At 38.5% G+C, this 22,927-nt stretch overlaps 1 protein-coding gene across 1 annotated transcript in view; it reads right to left on the bottom strand.

Moving 5' to 3' along the window:
- Positions 1-16,231: 16,231 nt before the first annotated feature.
- LOC311083442 (segment polarity protein dishevelled homolog DVL-2-like) overlaps positions 16,232-22,927 on the bottom strand; it is a 250,049-nt gene continuing 243,353 nt past the window's right edge. Inside the window, exons 18-20 of the transcript XR_014606297.1 lie at positions 22,538-22,623; positions 17,723-17,824; positions 16,232-17,063 (exon numbers count right to left, since the gene is read on the bottom strand). The gene's annotated coding sequence lies outside the window, so the exon portion shown is untranslated. The remainder of the gene's footprint in view (positions 17,064-17,722; positions 17,825-22,537; positions 22,624-22,927) is intronic.

Below are 22,927 nucleotides of genomic sequence, written 5' to 3' on the forward strand. Positions count from 1 at the left end.
AAGTTTGATGATGATGTGTAGGAGCGTGGAATGATGGGAACTGTCGTTTTCAACTCCACCGTGGATATTGAGTCAGACGGGAATCGAAAAATCATTCATGGATGAGGTAAAGTTCTATTTTTATAAATGTTGCATTTAATTACATGCTTTTATTTCATTAAAATGAATTAACCGCAAGAAAAGTAAGGTTTAATACTAAATTGGTTATCATAGATGTTACTGTATTTGTCGAATTCATTGTTGTGATAACGCTGCGCAGTTTTACGTGTTCTAAACAATTGTTGTAAAAGTACATTCGAACATACCCACATCATTTGCCAAAATACTGATTAATCTTTATGTATAAACCATGCTATATTTATTTACATGGCCATAAACACCAGACGTGCTAAACAATATCAATAAACTAAACACAAACTTAAAGCAATAATACTTTCCTTACATAAACATAACTATTACCGAATGCTACATTTGGAATATATAAAATTAAGCATGCTGAATTGCAACTTCTATGTGATTTAGGATTATGCACTCCACATAACTATTTAAAAGTGAAAACATTATATACATTTTCAAGTTTATTTTTATGTATTGTCAGCTGTCATGTCATATCTGTTTGTACAATTATTTATATTTGCTTATTTGTTGTTATGTTGCAGGAAAACACAGATAGATCCTCATTGGATGTATCCATGTCAAATTCTGATGAGACCTGGAGTCCTCCCCAGAGCAGCTGCCATGAAGCATCACATGGAAGAACAAAAGGTGGGGAGAGAGGAAAAAGAAAAGGGATGGGAAGAGCAAAAGGGATGGGAAGAGCTTACAGAGTGGAAGAAAAAACTGGAGCTGCAGTGTAACAAGAGGAAGAATAGCAAGTAGACGTAGAAGGTCTACAGGGGGAAGACAGGCAGCAAGAGGGAGAGGAAACACTGCATCATCTGGACTGTGTGAAGAGGACAGATTGAGGGTGTCTAGGCTGCAAGAGGACAGGATGTTGATGACACAGGTGAGTATGGACATACTTCAAGTATCCAAAATAGTTTCAGCGTTTGGCATTAACTTTTGTAATGTGCAATTTCAGAATCTTATAGGAAATATGAACGTGGCTGAAGCTCAAGGACTCTTGCTTAGAGTCATGAATCAGGGTGTCCGCGGGGTTTTAAAAAGTATGAAAAAGTGATAAATCAAAATTGTCAAATTTAAGGCAAGGCCATTAAAAGTGTTAAATGTGGTCTCAGAGGTATTATTTTTTCCAAATTAGGTATTATTTTTTCAGACTATCAGGTGTCCTATTCTGATTGAAATTCTATCTGCGTTCACGTTAGTTCATTTAAATATGGGCTTTAGCATATCTGGGCACATAATCAAAGATCTTTCGTCTCCGTCTCAACTTATGTTTGATGCTGACGTCATATTCAGTGGTTGTTTGGCATCATCTCAGAACACTGTGTGCTCAACAGAAGTGGCTGGCTTACGTTTTATTTTATACTTGCTTCAAGGCATATCTTCAACGACTGGACAACCATCGTCGTCTTCATGGGCAAATGCAAGTTTTCTAATAGCTGGGTGAACGACCCAGCGTTTAAGGACTGGCTCAGGCCTGTAGTAGGGAATAACAGGCAGGCTTATTGTTCGGTGTGTAAAAAAAACATCAATGTCAACTGGATGGGAGCTAACGCACTTCGGTCACATATGCAATCTACTAAACATAAAAATGGAATGTGTGCTCGGAGAGAGCAGTTAATTCTACCAATCTCAGCTGTCTGTGCGGCTGCACCTCCACCACCACCGCCGCAAATTAGTGCCACTGTAGGCCTACTGGCCAACGCTACGGCTCCAGCAACGTCTGACCTCCGGGTGACCATGGGCGCCACGCCAACACTGCATGCGGAGGCTCTGTGGTGTCTGAACACTGCAGTTAAACACCACTCATTGAACTCCAATGAAGGAATTTCGGAGCTGTTTAAAGAAATGTTTCCCGACTCTGACATTGCGAAGTCATTCACGTGTGGTAAAGACAAAACCGGGTACATCATCAGATTTGGATTAGCATCGTTCTTCAAAAAACAGCTTGTTGATGGCATCAACAAGGCTGGGCCATTCGTGTTGATGTTTGATGAGAGCCTCAATCAGGTGTCAAAGAAAAAACAGCTTGACATCCATGTTCGATACTGGGAGGATGACCGTGTCCAATCCAGATACTTTGGATCTCAGTTTTTGGGACATGGAAGGGCCGAAGATTTGTTGCATCACATAAAGGTAAGTTCTTTTTTATATAGCCCTACTTACGCGGTATCCTGTGATCACTCATTTGAAGAGTTATTTATTCACAAAGATTTTGTATATTATAGGATGATGTTGGCTAATTTACTGTTGGTTACACAAAATAATAAAATTGGCCAAAGTCCTGCAGTTACTTGAATGAAACCTGTGGCCCACCTGCATTTATTGACCTGTGGGTTATAGCTCCAAGGTACAAGAAAATTATGTTTTTAGTAGTGCTGTCAACGTTAACGCGTTATCGCATGCGATTCATTTTTGTCTGGTTTAACGTGTTAAAATATTTAACGCAATTAACGCAGCATCCGTCTTTTCTGCCATCTGTTGGCTAGCTTTACATTATATGATCACGCTCTTATTCATTTAAATGCTTTTAAACATTTCAAGCGTGGCAAGACAAAAGAGAATGCGCTGTCTGTGAATGTCCTTATGTGACACACACACACACACACACACACAATGCATAGACAGGGCGCCAGAATCCAGTTCTCTTTCGCGCTTGAACTAACAATAACAATCCCAAAATGTCAGTTTTGTCGATTATCCTCATAAGAGCAGTCTTAAATTATTTATGTAAAGTCTAAAATGAACAAAAAGTGTTGTGAGAGAATGAGGCGCGTGTGAGATCCATAGACAGTATATAAACAGTGAGATCCACGTGTCTGTCTGCTCTTAAAGGGACAGCAGCCAATAAAGCTTCCTGTCAGTAAAGTTAAAGAACAAAGGGAACAGAGAAAATGACTCACTGCTCTTGACTAAATAACTTTTGTAGCTTTAATAAGGATTAACTATTTAATTTATAATTTATGCAGTGCAGACTGCATATAACTTTGATAACTTGTATATTTCCTAACTGTTAAGACAGGAAGGGCAGGAGTAAATATGACATTTATTATGGGTTTATGTTAGCATTGTTTTAAGTTCACTTAAATTAAAAACTGTTATATTTTTGAAGCCTAATAAATGTAAAAAAATAAAAAAAAAAAAATCAGTAGCTGTATTAATATCAGTAATACTGGCCTTCATTCATAAAAAGATGCCATTAAACAAGTATTTAAAATATACTGTCTTTATGTTGTTTCTACATTAATTTGATTAACTGTGAAATTATTACATTATAAAATATATTAAAAACGTACAAAAACATTTCTTTTTTTATTGCGATTAATTGCGATTAATCACAGAAAAAATGTGTGATTAATCTAGTTAAAGTTTTTAATCGATTGACAGCACTAGTTTTTAGTATTTTGTTAAATTCAACAACTTATCATAGTTATAGAAATGTAATATTTGGCTCAGGTTTTGTTGTTGAAAAAAAAACACTAAATAATTTAATTGCTGAATTACCAATTATTAATTGAAATCAAATGTGTATGCAGTAATGCTTCTCCTTAACCAACCTTTGTGAATGTTGAGATCTATTTTACTGTGTCTGAATGATAACTTATAACAGATTTCCTCCTGGTGTCGTTTCACAGGAATGTGTCACACAATTGAATATGAGGCAACTGCTATCAGTTGGAATGGATGGCCCCAATGTGAATTTCAAGTTGGTGGATCTACTCCAGAAAGAACATGCAGAGCTCTATGGAGGTGCCCAGGTTGTCACTGTTGGAAGCTGTGGACTTCACACCGTCCACAATGCTTTAAAGGCAGGCTTTACTATGTGGCAGTTGGAAAAACTTCTGCGAGCCATGCACTTCCTCTTTCATAATGTTCCTGCCAGGAGAGAAGATTTCACTAGCCTGACGGGGTCCTCCTTCTTTCCCATACCATTTTGTGGCCATAGATGGGTGGAAAACGTTCCTGTGGCGGAAAGGGCAGTTGAAGTTTGGCCAGTGCTGAAGACGTATGTGGATGCTGCAGAGAAAAAGAAGGTTCCAGTCCCCTGCACAGCTTCATATGACACCATAGTAGCTGCACAAAAGGATCCTTTCATTATTGCAAAACTTTTTCTGGCAATTGCAAGAACTTTCAACCCCTTCTTGACAAAGTTCCAAACTGATGAGCCAGTGTTGCCCTTCTTGGCCAAAGATTTGACTGAGCTGCTGATGGTAATGATCATTAAATATTTTATAAAATTGATTGCATTTGGTGAATCTGTGTAAATTGTTGGATTACTAACTGCTTGTTTTGTCATTTTAAGAGTTTACTGAGGCGGTTCGTTCAACGAGAGCTCACCCAGGACCTCACACCCCTGCAGCTGATCAAAATAGATAACAGATGAACTTGGTCTTCTCAAAGAGTGTAGACATAGGCCTGGGAGCAGAATCTGCTATCAAGGTAATTTTCTTTATTTTTTTTCCCCCTAGAGATGCACGTGTTTTGGGTTGCCTGCACAAAGAACCAGGATGTATGTTGTAAAATTAACTTCTGTCATTTAGTAGTACTACTACTGCTACTACTATGTTTAGGCTGCTACTACAACTACTACTACTCAAATTAATAGTTATAATAAGAAGATGAAAAAGAAATAGGGATAAAGAAGTAAAACAAATTATTTTCCAAAGCATTTGCAGTGAACATTCACTAATGTTCCTCATTTGTTAGGAACTTCAGAGCAAACCAGGATTCAAGGTTGGTGAGCTTTCTGTGCTCACCTTCAGGCAAGAATGTTTGCAGGGCCTGATTAAGGTTGTTGTGAAGCTACAGGAAAAAAGCCCCCTGAAATTCCAAGTGGTCAGGCAGATTGCATGCTTGGACCCTTCAAGAATGCACAGAGATCCCAAATGGTGCATCAGACAGATGAAGGGAATAGTGCAAACATTCCTCCAGGGCAAACATTTGGCAGGTGGCATCCCAGCTGGTAAGAAGATATTGTATAGGGACAGTCAAAGTGCATAGGTTATTCAGATTGATTAAAGCCTTGTGTGAGAAGTGTGTGTTAGCAAGATGGTTTTCTGCATTCTCCTCTCAACAGTCAGGAAGTGTCAATGCTTTATCAAATTAATAAGTTCAGAAGAAGCCTTACACATTCCTAGCTCTACTTAGATGTTATAACATGATGTTGTGATGTATGTATTGCCAAATGGTCTGATAGGCCAACTGGGACTACTAAATTTAAATGACCTATTAATTAACTTAATTTCTTTGTCTATGTTGTGATGTAATCATTCAGCAGTTTACATCATTGCTGTCTCTTGAGGGCAGAGGTGAACAATTCCGCTCTTTCCAGCCTTTCAAGCAACGTGTGGATGTGTTTCTATACTTCTAGACCCTCAGCCCATCCTGCATGGACCTGTTGAGATTCTGCCAGAGCGTTTTACTTCTTTCACATGGACAAGCCACCATGGAGAGGAGCTTCTCCATTAACAAGGAGGTGGAAACCTGTAACCTTTTAGGTGAATCCTTGGAGGCACTGAGGTTAATCTGTGACAATGTCAGTAGCTGTGGTGGTGTCCTCAAGGTGCCTTTAACCAAGGACCTGCTGGCTTCTGTGGCCTCAGCAAGGTCCCAGTACAGGCTCTACCTGGAGCAAGAGCGTAAAAAGAGGGAGAGTGATGCTCAAACACAGAAAAGGAAGGCCGCAGAGGACGAACTACAGGAGCTCAAGCAGCAACGCAGAGTCCTGGACGAAGTCTGTGCCATCCTTGAAAATGATGCCAACAAATTGGCCGAGGAGGCAGAGGGGAAAGCTGGGTCAAAAATGGCCCAGCTAATCACCAAATCAAACACACTTAGAAGGAGACACAAGGAGAAAAAAAGAGTTGAAAAACCATACAGTCAAAGAACAAATAAAGCCTACATATTGTCGGTATTGTAATGTGTTTTATAATGAGTATGCTGTGCACAAATAGAATCTTCTCCTAAAACACTGAATCTCACTGCACATAGAAGCATTGTACTTGATGCATGTAAGTTTGCTACATGGAAATGTTGTTGTATTTAGTCACAGGAAGAGATGACTACTGGGAGATATATTACTTACAATGAACTGCTGTACCGTGTCTGCCTTCTTACAACAGAACCAGAAGTGATTCACAATGTGCTTGACCCAGTGCAGCAGGATCTTTTGTCCAGATTGCTGTGCCTCCTAAGTATGCATATAACAGATGTGGTTCAATACATTTTAGAATAAAAACATTTTCATAACAAATCTGCAAAAAGATATAGGTTCAAGTATTTAATAAAAATGAAAAAAGAAGTAAACATACTGCAGTAATCATCTTGGCTAAATTCTTTGCTCCATGCATTATGTCCCATGAGTGCACAACTCCAGTGTCCTTATATCGCCCAGTTGTTTGATCTTGTAATGAAAAACAAAACAACAGACTATTCATACACATTTGCTGAATATCAAATTTATATTTTCCTTGTACATAATATGGCAAGAACTACCAACTTACTCATAATAGATGCGATTTGTGCATTAACATCAGTGCATATTTCTGAAATCCGCACTTCGCTAAGAAGCTTGTCCATTGTGGTTACAAAAGCCTCTTTCTCCATTATGACAGAATTACGGCTGGTCTGCCTTTTATCGATAGTGACCACAGAGATGATTTCCTTAGAATCATTCTCCATTGCTGTGTACGAGCAATACTGGGCACAGTATCTGGGGCTATCCATTCGTCCATCTGCTGTGTAGTGCACAATAAATCAATAAATGAGATTTAATTTCATATTTCAGAAAAATGCACAAAAAAAAAGAAAAATTAAACAAGAGGCTAAAAAATTATAGAAATGTAATAATTGTGTAATAACACTTTTCAGTACGTAGAATGACATGTAGGTATTGCATAGATTTTTTTTAAATGCCATAGAACATACCTAATACATCTACACCATCCTTACTCTTCATACGTTGAATTGCAGCACATCTTTTGTCCTCCCACATGTCCTTTATTGCTCCTAAGCAGTAAGTATCCTGGATATTAAAAAAAGTGTTCTTTCCTGCAAAGCCCATGTTCATGTAATTAAACAGGTGTGCCACTTTGTAGTAGTTATTTCCCGAGAGCAGAATGTTAGTGGCCATCATGAAGTCTCCTGCCTGCATTCCAAATTTCAGTGTAGGCTGCGAATTCCAAGTCCACACTTTGTGCCCATTTGAACATATCTATAAGATAAAATACACAAGAGTGATTGCAATGCATACAAACAACGAATTTTCAAAAATGATCTGCATTGAATTAAAATGTATATGGATTACAATTAAACACTACTTTTAAAGTCTTGTTTGGAATTTGAAACTGTGTATTCAGCTATACATAATATACTATACACCATTGAAAATGTATCTTGAACACCTGCCAATTCAAATGATTACACGTGTGTGTAGGTTCACTAAGCTGAATAGAGACTTTGAGACTATGATATACATCTTTTTTATAACGAAAACAACAATATGTTTTGCGTGACATGCACCTATTAAAATATATCTTTTTTCCTAAGTTCATAAGTTCGTATGCTAATATACAGAATTATTGTTATGTATTTATTTTATTACCCATTGGATGACACTTGCTGTTCCCCTTGAAGTCAGGTGGACTTCAAAAGGTGGTGAAGCCTGGCAGGTTTTACAATTCACCACTGGTAGCTGTAGAAGTTTGACCAACTGTTTCAACTGTGCTTCATATACAATAGATGCCCGTTGTCCAATTATGTCCTCCTCACACATGACTTTGTTGCTAGCATCAGATTTAAGGATATGATATTCATGTAGGGGTATCACTTCATCTTCTTGTGTTAGATGGACAGTCTCTTCGAGATTACTTTAAGCTCCTCGATTTTTCTAAAGTCATTAGTTCCTTCACCCGTTCTGTAAATACATATATAAATATTTACAACATTGTATTATTAGCATGTACAAGAAAAATAGTCTTTTCTATACTTTCATTTTGTTAAGAAAAAAAAAAATGTGTAAAGAAGCCTGGAAGCCAAAAACGTTGATAATATAACAGTTACAGTAGGTCCATCAATTGATATTATTTTGTTTTACCTATATCTGTATTAAAAAACATGATTCATGCAGACAAACCTAAGACAGATAGAGGGGACATAGTCCTCATCAGAAGTGCTGTCCTCACTGTCTATTTCCCATGATGTATCATCTGGGTGTTTAAAATCAATTCTTCAAAATACATAATAGTAGTATAAGTAGTGGTAGAAGTAATACTAAAAATAATAACTAAGTATAGTATACAGAGAATTACACAAACAGGAGTAGACAGCAAACAGCATTTTGTAACAATGCATTACACCACTTACACTGTGTTCTGAAGATCATTGGCATCTTCGCTCACAGTAATGGTGGACTCATCATGGAAGCTCATCTTTGAAAAACTGCACCACAACAAAAAAAGAAAAACATGTAGGTTTGTAATGGCGGTATGCATAACACTTGATTGGTTATGCCACACTTAGGGTTGCCACCTTTGATTTGTGAAAACCGTGGGGGGCATCAACCTATATTTGCAAATATACTATGTTAACAGTTGTAGGACTCCCTATTGCCTCTCTTACCTATATTTGTCCTGACGTAGATGCTCTCCCTGACGTAGATGCTCTTCCTGACGTAGATGCACTCCCTGATGTAGATGCTCTCCCTGACATAGAGGCACTCCCTGACATAGATGCACTCCCTGGCATAGAGGCACTCACTCTGGACTCCTTTCTACATTAAATACATACATTAAATACACTTTTGTATAAACATTGTGTAAACATATACTGTATAATTATAATCTATTATAAAATCTAATAATTTGTAGAAAGATAGGCTATACTCTTTAGCAATTAAAACATGATTACATGTATTATAATAGATTATAAACAACTTTGTTTTGTTTTTGTTAACTTAGTAAATTTGGACAACCTAAGACTGACATTTCTCACCTCTTTTTCCATGTGTATTTCTCATCCCTTTTTGCTGCCTGCAGAAGTCCCGGCTGTCCCTCAATGAATGCTTTAAACTCCAAGCATGATAATTTAAAGTTTAATGAAACTTGAAGTTCGGCTTTGACCAACCCCACTGACATCCTGTTCCTTTTGTCTGACCAGACATCCTCCATGTGGCTAAATACATGCTCAGCATAGGCGTTGCTGACAGGGAGAGAAAAAACAAATAATACCACTTTGAGCAATTCAGTTGCTGCTTTCTCCTTCTTGAAAAAAAAAGCCCATTTCTTGTCTGGTGCCAGCTCTTCTGGGATGCTTTCAAATACATCGTTCAGTACAGTGTAGTCCTGATACAGTTTGGCTTCGTCAATGCTCAAAGCTAATTTGTCGACCAGTCGCTCGAGAGCATTCCATTCCATTGGACCACTCAGTCGCAGACAGCTAGCATTAGACATAACTGGATCATCAAAATCAAAGTTAGCCTCCAGGTATTGAACAGCCTTTTCAAAGAAGCTGTCAACCAGTGTTGCAAACTCCGTTTGGTCTCTTGCACTTAGTTTTCGGAATGCTTGCTTTGTTTTACTACCATAAAATCTGTCTGCACGACGCGAGATTAGTTGGCTGCGCAATTGGCTAATTACTACGTGAACATCCAGTAGAGTAGCACTTTCATTTTCCAACTTCCGAATTGCGCTGTCAAATTCCTGCATTACATTGTGCATGAGCAACAGGAAACATCCAGACACTGTCACATCATCCTCATTATTGCTGTTGGCAGCATCAGCACCACTTCTGCATACAACCTTCCAGATAATGTCAGGACAATCCTTCTTTCCCAGTGACAAAAAATAAGAAGTGAGGGCAGGCCAACACTCCAGGATCCGCTGAATTGCAGGCAATAGAGATAACCAATGGGTTGGAACATGCCTCAGTATCTCTTTGTACTGTACTGAAGTAAACTCGCAAAACTCTTTCAGAGATTCTACTTTTTTGGCTGAGCATGAGAATTCATTGTAGATTTTTAGGACAATGGATTCAACATCATAACCTGCAGCGCTGAGAATTCTATTCGCGTTTTTCAGGGTGTTGTGGATCAAGTGGCATTTGCAGTTGCCCTTTATGATGTGTGGGCTGACTTCTTTCAGTTTTTGATAAACAGAATTATGCTTGCCAAAATTTACAGATGCATTGTCAGCACCATATGCACTGATCTGGCTGGCACACAAGCCATTTGTTTCTGTGATATCCAAAATTTGTTCATAGATAGCTCTGCTGGTTTCATGGGGGTCTTCGTAAAATTCCAATAGTCCATATTTAACACCCTCGTCTTCGTGGAAATATTGGACTGTGTATGGATATAGTTTGGTGCTCCCCGAGTTTGATGCATCAGAGCAGACAGAAAAATATGGGGTATGTTTCAGTTCTGTAGCTAGACGCTCCTGGCTGTAAGGTGCTAGGACGTTTTGAACTAAAGCTTCGCTTTTTGTTCTTCCACATGACATTTTTGTGACAATACTTGAGTCATGAAAGATTTTCGCACTTACTTTACTACCACAATCTGTAGATAAGTAGCTGTGGCCATGAAGCACTCTGTGGTATACACTGCTAAGCTCCGCTACTGCTATCCTGTCTTCCTCTGGTGAACCTTTCTTTGTCATAAACGTTGCAATTTTTGTGTTTGCTTAATGCAAAACTCTGGTGCTTCTTTGTTTTTGCATGATTTTCCAGCGCTGTTTTTCCTTCATATTTAACAGAAATTTTGGCAGGACACAAAACACAGGTAGTGGAGAACGGGTCTCCTTGGGTGGGCCTTACCCATTCAGAAAATATTTCTCTTTTCGCACAGTCTGAGTTGTAGGTTGTAAATCGTTTTTTCTTTGACACTGGTGGCTCATCCGATTTTGTTGTGTTATCCTCCTCGTCCGTCTCTCCCCCCATTTCACAAAACTGAGTTAATATAAAGTTTTAAAAAAGTTAGCTAGCAACTGAACTGTGTTTTATCCAGTGTTTTATCCTGGATGTGCGTGGATGGATGCGCGCGCGCGACCGACCGACAGCACAGGCAGTTGCTAGGCGATAGGCGATAAGTTGAGCTTCCAATCAAATAAAAGTAAACGCCTGGCATTGGCCAATCCACTGTTTGTTTACCCGTTTTTACCCGTTTACGGACACAGGATTGGATGTACACATTGAAGAAAACACAGTAACAGTAGAAGGAAACGGTTTGATTTGAAACCAGGAAATTCTACTTTAGAAGTACATTTTCACAAAAAAACATGGTAGCAAATTAGCTCTATATGAAATATTAATAATCAATAATAACTGGTTATAATTGATTATGAATATTTGGATTAGTTAATATAATTTGGGAACCTATTTGTCCCATGAACACTCAGGATCAATTGTTTATTAACTCTAAGAAATGTACATTTCCGGGGCATGGGAAATGTCTTTCTTAATTTGCAATACTACTAAGAGCAGTAACCAAGATCTAAATGATTAGTGACTCCAGTTATGAGCTTGAGACACAGACAACTTTACGTGTGACATGAACAAGATTTTATTAACTAGTCTAAACACTTAAACTACTCTAACATACACACACATACATGCATACAGTTTACCAAGGGAAAAAGAGCTGAAGCAGAATACAGGAAAGCAAGCAAGTTATAGCATTGTTTGAAATTCAGCAGATCAACAGCCTTGAGCAAACCATCAGTTTAGTTCTAACATGCCCTTCTTTAAAGGGGTAAGGATACTTAATGTATCAAATAATGAGACTAAGTTTGATACTTGCATGTCTCGCCCATTTGAATTAAACCGTCCTGATGCAATTTGTTGAGGCTCCAGTTGATCTTTGCTGATGTGGTCTTGATGAGAGAGAACCAGTGGTAGTCAGAGTATCTTTGGTGAATGGAAAGACAAGGCCGCAGCCTGGCACAAGCTTGGTGGGTGCTTAGAGGCTTCTAGTTCAGCATCATCTTCACGTCAGCATTTCAGAAAGGGAGTAAGAGAGAGCTAAAAGCTGATCAGTGACTTTAAAGCGTGAAGATGGCACAACCTCTGGAGGTGCAAGAGCTAATGAGAAGATTTCCCTTTGGAGGGAAATTTTACGACCCTTTGTGTTCTAGCAGGGCATTTGAATATGTACTTTCATTGGGTGTTTAAGAAAAGAATCTTTAAGATTCTTATAATACTAATGCATCACAAAGTTAGCAACATGTAATGTAAATTAACAAATCGGAGACGAAGATTGGATTTTTTAGAGACCAAACATGCCGCACATATAATGTTGGTTAACCATAATATGCAAAGTCTGAAACATTAACCCAATTGAGTTTACAAGAATACAAACGCCACATAAAATGGAAAATCATGAGATGGGAAAATTAGATACATGTTTACACATTTATCAAGTGGTTATATATAGAATATATATAGGATTAACAGGGTTTTTATTTCTCTTCCTCTGCAAGAATTTAAGTGAGAGTCACAGCTCTCAGGACATTCTTTTCGATCGTAAAACTCCGTCTCAGTGTGTGTCCTGTAACAAGACACTGCGTCCTGCCAGTGTGTTAGCTTCATTTGGGGAATGTTTCACAGGCCTTATTTGGGAGAGTGAGTTTGCTGGATTATTCATTAAATAAATGAATAATATGTGTGTGTCTGATTGGTCCAGACGCTACAACGTGTCCCGGGAAAGAATAAAAATTTTCCGGGACTGTCGCTCAAAAAAGAGAACAATCCCTGGAAAACCGGGACGGGTGGCAACGCTATCCACACTGCAATTTGTGGCTTGTGGTGCCCGCCTATATGATAAAATCATTTTTATCAACACATCTTTGTATAACAACACATGTAATAGTCACCTTTCATGTAATAGCTGTTCATCGCTTTCTGCCATAGAAAGGTGTTCGACTCCAGGCTCCAGAAAACACTGATCTCTGTAAAGCATATTTGATAAATTTATCCCATGTAATTCTATTCATAAACTCTGATAAATTATATAAAACAAATTTGCCAATGCCTACCTATCTGATGGTGAGTCACTGGACGAAGCTATGGTGGAGAGGGTTAGAAGAGGCATTCCAGGTCTCTTGCAAGGAGTTGACGTGGCTGGTCCTCCTTTTTGGTAACTTAATAAAAAAAAATTTTTTTTGGTTTTGTTACATTTGACACATCATTTGATGTTGTGAAAAGTATTTCACCAAAGATACAGTTTGACAATATTACAGCCAACAGTTCATAACATGCCTAGAAGTATTCACAGTGAATATGACCTCACGATTTTTCACATCATATGCATAGACAACAAGACATTCTAACAATAAGACTAACACAAAGTCAAATTTTTATGTCAGTAAAGGAGTCAAAACAATTTCTCACCTGTCAATTAAAACACATGCAAGATCGGCGTCTCTTTCTAGTTGAAGTTTGTCACGAAGTTCTCTCCATTTAGGAAATGCCACACCGATGTTTATCCTGGTTTTATTTCTCTTCTTGTCCCAACTTCTTCTTGGGTCGTTTGGTTGACCCATACGTTGACGCTTACGTTTATGAGGCTTGTCTTTGTCGACAGAACCAGCTGCAATTGATAAAGAATAATTGTGTTCCATAACGACTGCACGAAACAGGCTAACATTTGTTGCTCGATAGACGCTACAACTACAACTTCCGCATTTGTCCAGGACCCCACGCAGTACGAGCGGAAACCGAGGGTAACGCGGAATTGACGGAATTGACTGGCGACTCCCAGCTCCCCCCTACTCTAACGCCCCATTTCCTTGGTTAAAATCGCAATTTTCTCACGATTAAAAATAGTTGGAAACTTTTGGAATATTGTAAGTAAACAACTTAACAAAATATATAACACTGGCCTTGTGATTTTGGGATATTTTAATGCAAAAATCTTACATATTGTACCTTTAACTCTGAAAAAACAGAGATTCTAATTATGGCTGCTCTGACAAACCTTCATCGTGTGAGCGCGTCCTTCTGCGAGCAAATCTCCTCTGCTGGGGTCTTCCTCTAGGACGTGGAGCTGGTCGATCTGGGTGACTACGATGGAATTCAGTGGTTAATGATGGGTCCAGAATGTCCCCTGCATCGACCCATGATCTCTCCTCAGGACCATACCCCTCCCAATCCACGAGGTATTCTAGGACCCCGGCGCAGAGAGTAAAGCAGCTCACAGACAATGAATGCCTCCTCACCATCAATGATGATAGGAGTCCTTATGCTGGGAAGATTCTCCAGGCCCCTCGGTTCATTGGCTGGTTTAAACAGAGAAGCATGAAAGGTGGGAGAGATACAATAATTAGGAGGGAGAGCAAGTCTAAGTGACAGTGGAGTAAAATGTCGGGCCAATGTACCTGGGGCACAATGTAACTTTTTGCTGGGCACTCGAAGCCTGAGGTCCCAGGTGGACAGTCACACCCACTGACTGGGTTGATAGCTCGGATTTGGTCGGCGATGACAGTCAGCTTGTTCTCTTTTGACGGCGGACGGCATGTTGTAGGTGCACGTGGGCTTGATCCCATACCTTTTCACTCCTCTGCATCCACTCATCCACTGCTGGAACATCAGAGCCGCCAGACCATGGGAACAGTGGGGGCTGAAATCCCAGTACACACTTGAATGGTGTCAAGCCAGTGGCGGGCTGTATCAAAGAGTTCTGATCGTATTCGGCCCAAGGTAAGTACCAGGCCCACTCAGGCTGGTTCTCCGAACAGTAGATGCGTAGAAATCTTATCAGTTCCTGGTTAAGCGTTCCGTCTGACCATTAGACTGGGGGTGATAGTCTGAGGTGAGACCTACATTCACGTTCAGCATCTTGAAGAAGGCAGACCAGACTCGTGAAGTGAATTGAGGGCCGCTATCAGACACTTTTGTCAGGTTTAGAGAAGACTCAAACAGGTGAGTAAATAAAACAAGGTTTATTGAGAACAGAAGCACGGAACCAGCAGATGTAATGGTGAGTAGGTCATGCAAACTTGAGATGAAGATAGAACTTAGCTGAATAGTCATATGAATGTCTGTACAGGTGGAGTGGGAACCAGAGTGGAGAACGGATGATGAAGATGATCAGCGGAGAAGGCAGATGGCAGATCGGAATGAAGAATGAGGATGAGTATCTCAGGTTGGTAGATCAGGTAAGTAACAGGCAGTGAGTCTTGTGCATCCATGTAAAGACGAGACCAGACACTGAACAGAAGATGAATATGATATGACGTCTCTATCGTGTTCATGTTCTTCTTCCTCGTCTAAACAGTTTGCTCAGTTGAACCCTACAGTACATGAACAGAAGATGTGATCACTGATGTGGTGTAGCTTTTTCTCAACCAGAGAAAGAAGTCTCAACATCTATTATTTAACATTTATTGTTTCATTACTAAACGTTTTAAACTACATTACCTACATATCTCTGTCATTCTACCAATGGAACCGGAAACATGGTGCTGTAGTTCATTGAAATGTGCAGACATGCTTAGGGTTAGGGTTAGGATCTCGGTAAAGGAGTAATTTCTCACAACATAGAGACACTTTATAGTTAACTTAATGTATAACTAACGTAATAATAACACCAAAACATACTTTGTAACATGAAGCGCCGTTTTATATGTGTTAAACGATTGTCCAATCACAGCGAGTTCTGCGATAAAGTCACAGCCAATAACAACCCAGCTGAACAGATGCGTCACACTTACATGCCCATTTATGGTAAATGATGACAGATCTCTTCTGGTTCCGCCTGCAGGGATAGATACCTTAAATATTGTATATTTAGGCTGTTAAACATGTATTCCTTATAATTAAATTATAAAACTCATATTTAAAAACAAAACACTCCTTTGTGTGGTTACCATCCAAAAACGAGTTCACATGATCAATGCTACAAATTAGCTTTTTTGATTAGACTGATGCATAAATTTGAAAGAGAAACTTTTTTCTAAGCAATGTCCTACAGCAGGGTAGTTTTGCAGTATTTTAATTAAAGATAATTACATGTTCTAAAGTGCTTCTAACATTTACAGTGTATGTATAGTATATTAAAGGTATATCAATTATATTCAAATAAATGTAACAAAAGCACAATGAATGGACACAATTTTGAAAGCATATTCCAATATTTAATGTCAAACTGTTTAAAGACAAATGTAGCGCCAAAACTACAGCACAAAAGTATAAAAATCAGTTAATTCAAAATATCCAGATACAGGGGCAATCTATTATAGTGACACATACATTAACGTTAAAAAATTGCTATGATGAAGTTATATATTTACAAACCAAGAGATGAGATTCAACTTTGTTATGTGAAAATACATTTGTTTCTTTGCTTTAAAGAACAAATAGGCAAAAATATAAGCACAAAATTTTACATTCTCAACTTTCATTCTATATCCTTGTGATTATTGGTCACTTTTATTGTAACTATGCAATGAATATGTCCTTTAGCAAAACACCTGATGAGCACTGACCCTTTTTTATAAAGGCATTAGGCAGAAATCAAGTACAGTTTATGAAGCTGAAAGAGAAAACAAAATGCTTTAACAATATGGAAAAAGATAAATCACTATTTTCAACATTGGTTCTGCATATATCAAAGAGATCACGAGGAGGAGTGGACTTCACATGAAGACTTTCAGAAACTGAGACAGAGCAAAGGGTGCACCTCGCTGGACACATCCTACGCATGCCCAAACAACAACACCCAAAAACAGTAATGAAGAGGACACCACCAGGAGGATGCAGGAGACAGGGAAGACCAAGGAAGACACGGAGACAGATGTTTCACGAAGACCTGAAGAGTGTCAGTGTCCCATGGGAAGATGTGGAGAACTTGGCCACAGATCGAATACGTTGGAGACACTTGTTGCCCAATGTGCCCAGCACAGCACTTGATGATGATGTTGTGAGTTTAAACATAACTGTGGGATATTTTTCTGTAAAGAGTGTTGCATAATTAAATGTTAAAAGCATTTTTATGTTATAAGTTCACTGATATGTGGGCATTTCTATGAATAAAAGTATGTCTTTAATAGCAAGCAATAATCGTATGAAAATGATTTACATGCAAACGGGTAGGGCAGTGTAACTGATCTGATTACGACAAAATAATTGAGTATCTGATGTCATATGACATGATAATGTCAGATAAGCTTTTCCACTCTTGCAAACAGAGGTAGGTTATGAGGTGTGGAGAGACATCATGTATCACTGGAACATAAACAGACGGGGACCAATTTGTAATAATTGTAATAAATACAATGCAATTAATATCAACTTTCTGACAGTGTGTGGGACATCCGACTACTTTCCAAGAAGGGGCGCAACTGATTTACAAATATCGCGATAAATATGTACAGGAATTGAGGCAGTAGCCAATGACAGCACTAGGAGTAAAAGCTGCAGGATTGTGTACGAGTATACAAATATGTACGAGTATCGTACGAATTTGACAACTTGTTAAATCTTGTGAATTATTAAGACTTTCAGACTATGTTCGTACTGATTGGGCTATGGGTTTTGTGAGAAAAGTTTTAAGAAACAACAAATGCTTGATAAATTATTTGATTTAGGGTTAAAAACAACACATACATACCATTGCGAATATTTACCTATGCAGCTTTCCGTCTCCTCCGTTTACTTGTCCTCAAACAATAATGGGCTGACTGAGTCCGAAAGGCCCTTTTGGTCTTTTCAGCTGAAAAAAAAAGAAAAGAAAATATATCATTATGTATAATTAATATATAGGATTATTTAAAGGACAAAGTACTGCCTTACAAATATTGGATGTTACATTTCAAAGCATTAAAAGCATGGCAAGTGTTGTGTTTAATATGCATTTACAACAATATCACTTTAAAACTACCAATTCTGGGGAATAGCATGGTAAGTTTTGTGATTACTGCCCTGTACTACACCAATCACAGTAAAACTAAGGTTACTGAGGTTTAAAGCATGGTAAGTTTTGTGGTTACTGTCCTTTTACCACACCTATCACAGTAAAATTAGGGTTACTGTGGTAAAAGCATGGTAAGTGTTGTGGTTACTGTGTATTTACAATACGTATCACATTAAAACTACCAATAGTGTGGTAAACGCATGGTCAGTTTTGTGATTACTGTCTTTTTACTACACTTATCACAGTAAAACTAATGTTAATGTGGTAAAAGCATGGTAAGTGTTGTTTTTACTGTGCTTCTACTACAAATACAACTTTGGAACTGATTGAAGGTCTATAGGCCTATAGCACGTCACGTGACAGACAGTGTTTAATCACCCTGTTTAGAATTAGAAAGCAATGAAACGCAAAGCCTCCGTGGCGATGACAGATATAATGCAGTGACTGAATGTGAGCTAATCTTATTAATATCGACAAACAGAAAAGACATTATATCACACATTATTAGGACAGCGTATTTATTACTACTTACCAACATCTGGCACACGTGAACTGATGCCAAACGCGCGATTTCCTACTGATAAAATATAATTTTAAAAATATCAATAAACAGCAAAGCAATCCAGCTTCCCTGGCAATAAGATCGAAAAATAACATAAAAAAAAAAAAATACATAAACCATGGTCCATGATAAGATAAAATCTCGTGAATTAATGTTGATTAAACAGGTTCTCTGCTGCAGCCCGATAGGCAGAAAGAATCGTGCTGTGATCACGAAAGACGCTTCCCATTAAAAATACATTAGTTTAAAAAACGTGCTGGTATTACGAAAATAACGAAATAAACGTGCCAGTGTCACGAATCAATAGATTAAATTATGTGACCATTTCACGAACTGCCTTGAGACTGGGTTGCAATATTAGATGTAGTAACAACTTTCGCCCCCATTAGAGATTATGAGTTATGTTTCTGTACACAAAAAAAAAAAAAAAAAAAAAAAAAAAAAAATTAATAACGCGTATTTCTGCATGCACCTTCGGCATCTGCACGAGATGGAATCGTGAATCTTCGTACGATTAAGGGGCGGGACGATGACGTTAACTATAATACATTTCTGTGCAATGCATACGCATTTTCCATCAATAGAAGTTTAACGGGAGGGTTTTGCGTACCATATGAACGCAAAATGTGACTGCGTGCAATGCATACGCATTTTCCGTCAATAGAAGTTTAACGGGAGGGTTTTGCGCACCATGAACGCAAAATGTGACTTTGGCGTGTAAATACTACGCCAAATGAAAATGAAAACTCGTGGTATAGATAAGTGGGTTGGATTTTTTTAATGTTACGAGTAAAGTAATGTGTTACAAGTAACATGCATTACCTAATCAGATTACTTTTTGATCTAACAAGTAATTAATTACAAGTAATGTGCATTACGTAATCAGATTACTTTTTGATCTAACAAGTAAAGTAATGCATTACAAGTCACATACATTATGTAATCACATAACTTTTTTGATGTCAATGAAAATTACATTCTAATAAAATGTATTTACAGTCAAAAAAGTCACTGCAGATTAAGTATTTTCAAACACAATATTCACAGTATAAGTATGAATTGTAGCTGAAATATAACCATTAATGCACGAGGTCCACTATAGTGGACAGATCAGATTTTTCTCCCAATCTAACATCAAAACTTGGAAAATATAACTGTGATAGGACTCATTAGATATTGCTTGATGCTGCAATATTTGTTTTACCTACAAGAGTCTCCTAGGACAGAAGGAATGGAGCAACTTATTCCGGAGCAACTCTGACTGACCATTTCATCTTGGTTTGGAGGGAAAAAATCGTCACACAACGGCTTGCCACTTGGTTGCAATAGGATTGCACCAGGGTCCACTGAAGAGGCTGATGTGCAACTATGCCATCAAAACCCGTGCAAATTCAAGAAGATGCTTTTTTAATAGCTGTCCACTGTAGTGACCACTATGCATGAAAGGGTTAATGTTATGTTGATGTGTGGCGATTTACACTATTGGATTTTAATATCCAATATAGGATAGGCTATATAGTTCATTCCTGCTTCTTTATCTGAATTATATATATATTTAAAAAAAAATTATTTATAAATGAATTTCACTGTAGCCTATATAGTCTAAAGTATGAAAGAAATGTATGTAGCCTACAGTTTTAGAATTGACACAACATCATTAAACACAACAATACGCCATCGCATTCACGACTCTCCTGTGATTAAAGGCGACACTTCCGGTTTTCTTCCCACCCGAGCCAAATGCTGCGTTCCAAACCGCATACTTCCCTACTATTTAGTATGGGAAAAAGAGTAGGCGAGCGAAAAAGTATGTACGAATCCAAAAGAGTAGGCGAGAATAACCTGAGTGACGTACTAATTATCGCGAGATTCGGACTTAAGTGCGTTCGAATATGCCTACTTTCCTACTATATAGTAGGCGAAAACAGTACGTGAAGGAAGCAGTATGTTCGAAACATCAGTATTCATAAAAGAGTAGGCGAGAAGTTCCCGGATGGCTTATTGCTTTTGCCCAGATTTTCGAGTGCTCAACATAGACAGTAAAAGAAATGGACACAGCGACCCCATTGGAACTCAATTGAGACAAGTGAAGCCCATTTTCAGCGATTTCTTAGCACTTCCTTTCCTGACGCGCAGACTCAAACCGAGCAAAGCGTTACACGGACCACGTGAGCAACCCGTCTGTCTTCTAGTAGCTGTGCCAAGAGAAATCTGAATCATTCCCTTCCGAATCTTGCAGAGACGGAGAGTGTGAGTAGGAGCTGTCCATAAGCTTGGAGCAGGAGAAACTTTTGCTAGGTATTCTGATTAATTATATTGTCATTTTGCCTCCACGTCCCCCCGATTGCCCGCGAGCTTCTCCTCCCGTCTATACGGTAATCTCTCTAGTGTGCGACAGAGAGTCGCGTGGTTATGACGCAATCGTTAGCCTACTTTTACAAAAACTGCTTCTACGGGTCCATAACATAAGCTACAAGGTAATGGATCATTTTATACATTGTCGTGTATCTTTAGAAATAAATAATGGACAAATGGAGTCTTTAAACGCCTCAGATGTAAAGTTATTCGCTGTCAAAGTGACGCCAAAATGAATGGGAGTCAATGGGATGCTAACGCAAGTGAAGTTCTGCTACAAGATGTCGGCACCCGGCCGACTTCAACTTCCGGTCGACTTCCTTCCCGCCTGGTGCTCAACCGATGGATACTCTTCTATCCCAGGAGGCCACGCGAGAGGATACATCATTATCAATCATCGTAGAGATCAGCGACGCGGGTGCTTTCAAATGTGAGTAAACACGGTTCCTTGTGTTAAAATTGCATGTGTTGAACTACTGTAGAGTTAACTGTTGAATTGTTGAAGGTGTAAAGACGTTACACAGTGTAGTATAGTTGTGATTTTGCTGTAAAAACACGTTTTATTATGTATAACGTTAGCTAACAGGGAGCTCCAGTAAAGACACGTAAGTTAGGTCTCTAAAGTGGATTTACATAAACCATACATCATAAAGACGCTTATTTTAAATGTCTATTTACATCTGACAGGAAAATCTTGAAATGTAACATGAAATAGACATCTGAGTGATGAATGTGTGCTATTATGTAGAACAAATCTATAAAGTAACTAAACATAAGTTATCTATTGTATTTGTCCATTAGTAGTTGATAAATTGAGGAACATTTATGTTGGATAAAAAGATAAAACAACCTCAACATGTAAATGTGGTGTTGAGCTCATAAATCACAGAGGTAATGTGAATCTTGTCTGGATGTTACAAGGACAGATGAACAGATGTGTGTTTATCCGGTGGAGAGTGGCTCATGAAGCTGAATGCTGCCATAAAGGCTTTGAGTCAGTATACTACAGAAATGAATAACAACAACTATTTAAATATTAAGTTGTAGTTTATTTTAATTATTGTAATTTCAAACAGAGCTATTACAGCACTTTTTTGATTCTTGATCTCTGTGCATTTGCTGCAGATCTTTTGTGGTGGAGCAGGACCTACAAGGAAAGATGATGGCGGCATTTGTGAAAAAAAAAAAACGTTTTTGTCTTCTAAATAATACTGAAATCAAATGACATTGTGCGGTTAAAATTGCTTTTGTGTTATGTTTGTGCATTTTTGTAGGATCTGAAATGTCAGCAGGCTGGTGTGAGCACTGAGGATGAGAAGCCCAGAGCTGAATCCTGGAGATGGTGCCATGGATGAGTCCCACCATCACTCCACCTGCCCTTACGAGACCCTCCATCACTCCACCTGCCCTTACGAGTCCCTCCATCACTCCACCTGCCCTTACGAGACCCTCCATCACTCCACCTGCCCTTACGAGTCCCTCCATCACTCCACACGCCCTTACAAGACCCTCCATCACTCCACCTGCTCTTATTGCCTCAGATTGTGAAGCACAACACATCACGCAACAACCTCAGGCACATGGGAACGGCTCACCTCTGGCGGTCAGCTGATTCATCAGAATAAAGCCGCAGAATGGGAACCGCTGTGTTGAGATGGCAGAAGGATGTGGGGTTCAGCGCCTGTAGCCAAAATACATGATTGTAGTTTGAATAAAGCTTTGTTTCATGTGTTGACTTATGCATTTGTTTATTGTGTGATGGTGACCTTCATTCATTCTTTTACTAATTTATTAATATTTATCATTGTTGTCAGTAAATAAAATATAATTATTTAATTAATGCTTTATTTAATTGTTTGAAAGAAAATGTAGATATGTTCACTATATACACATCTAGAGTGTATTCATGCATAGCTATGTCATATGACATATATTACATTTTGTTTGTTTTATTGAATTATATCATTTTCAGTAAAAAGTAATAT

The sequence above is a fragment of the Abramis brama genome (genome assembly GCF_963993115.1).
Source record: "Abramis brama genome assembly, chromosome: 5".
Classification (NCBI taxonomy): domain Eukaryota; kingdom Metazoa; phylum Chordata; class Actinopteri; order Cypriniformes; family Leuciscidae; genus Abramis; species Abramis brama.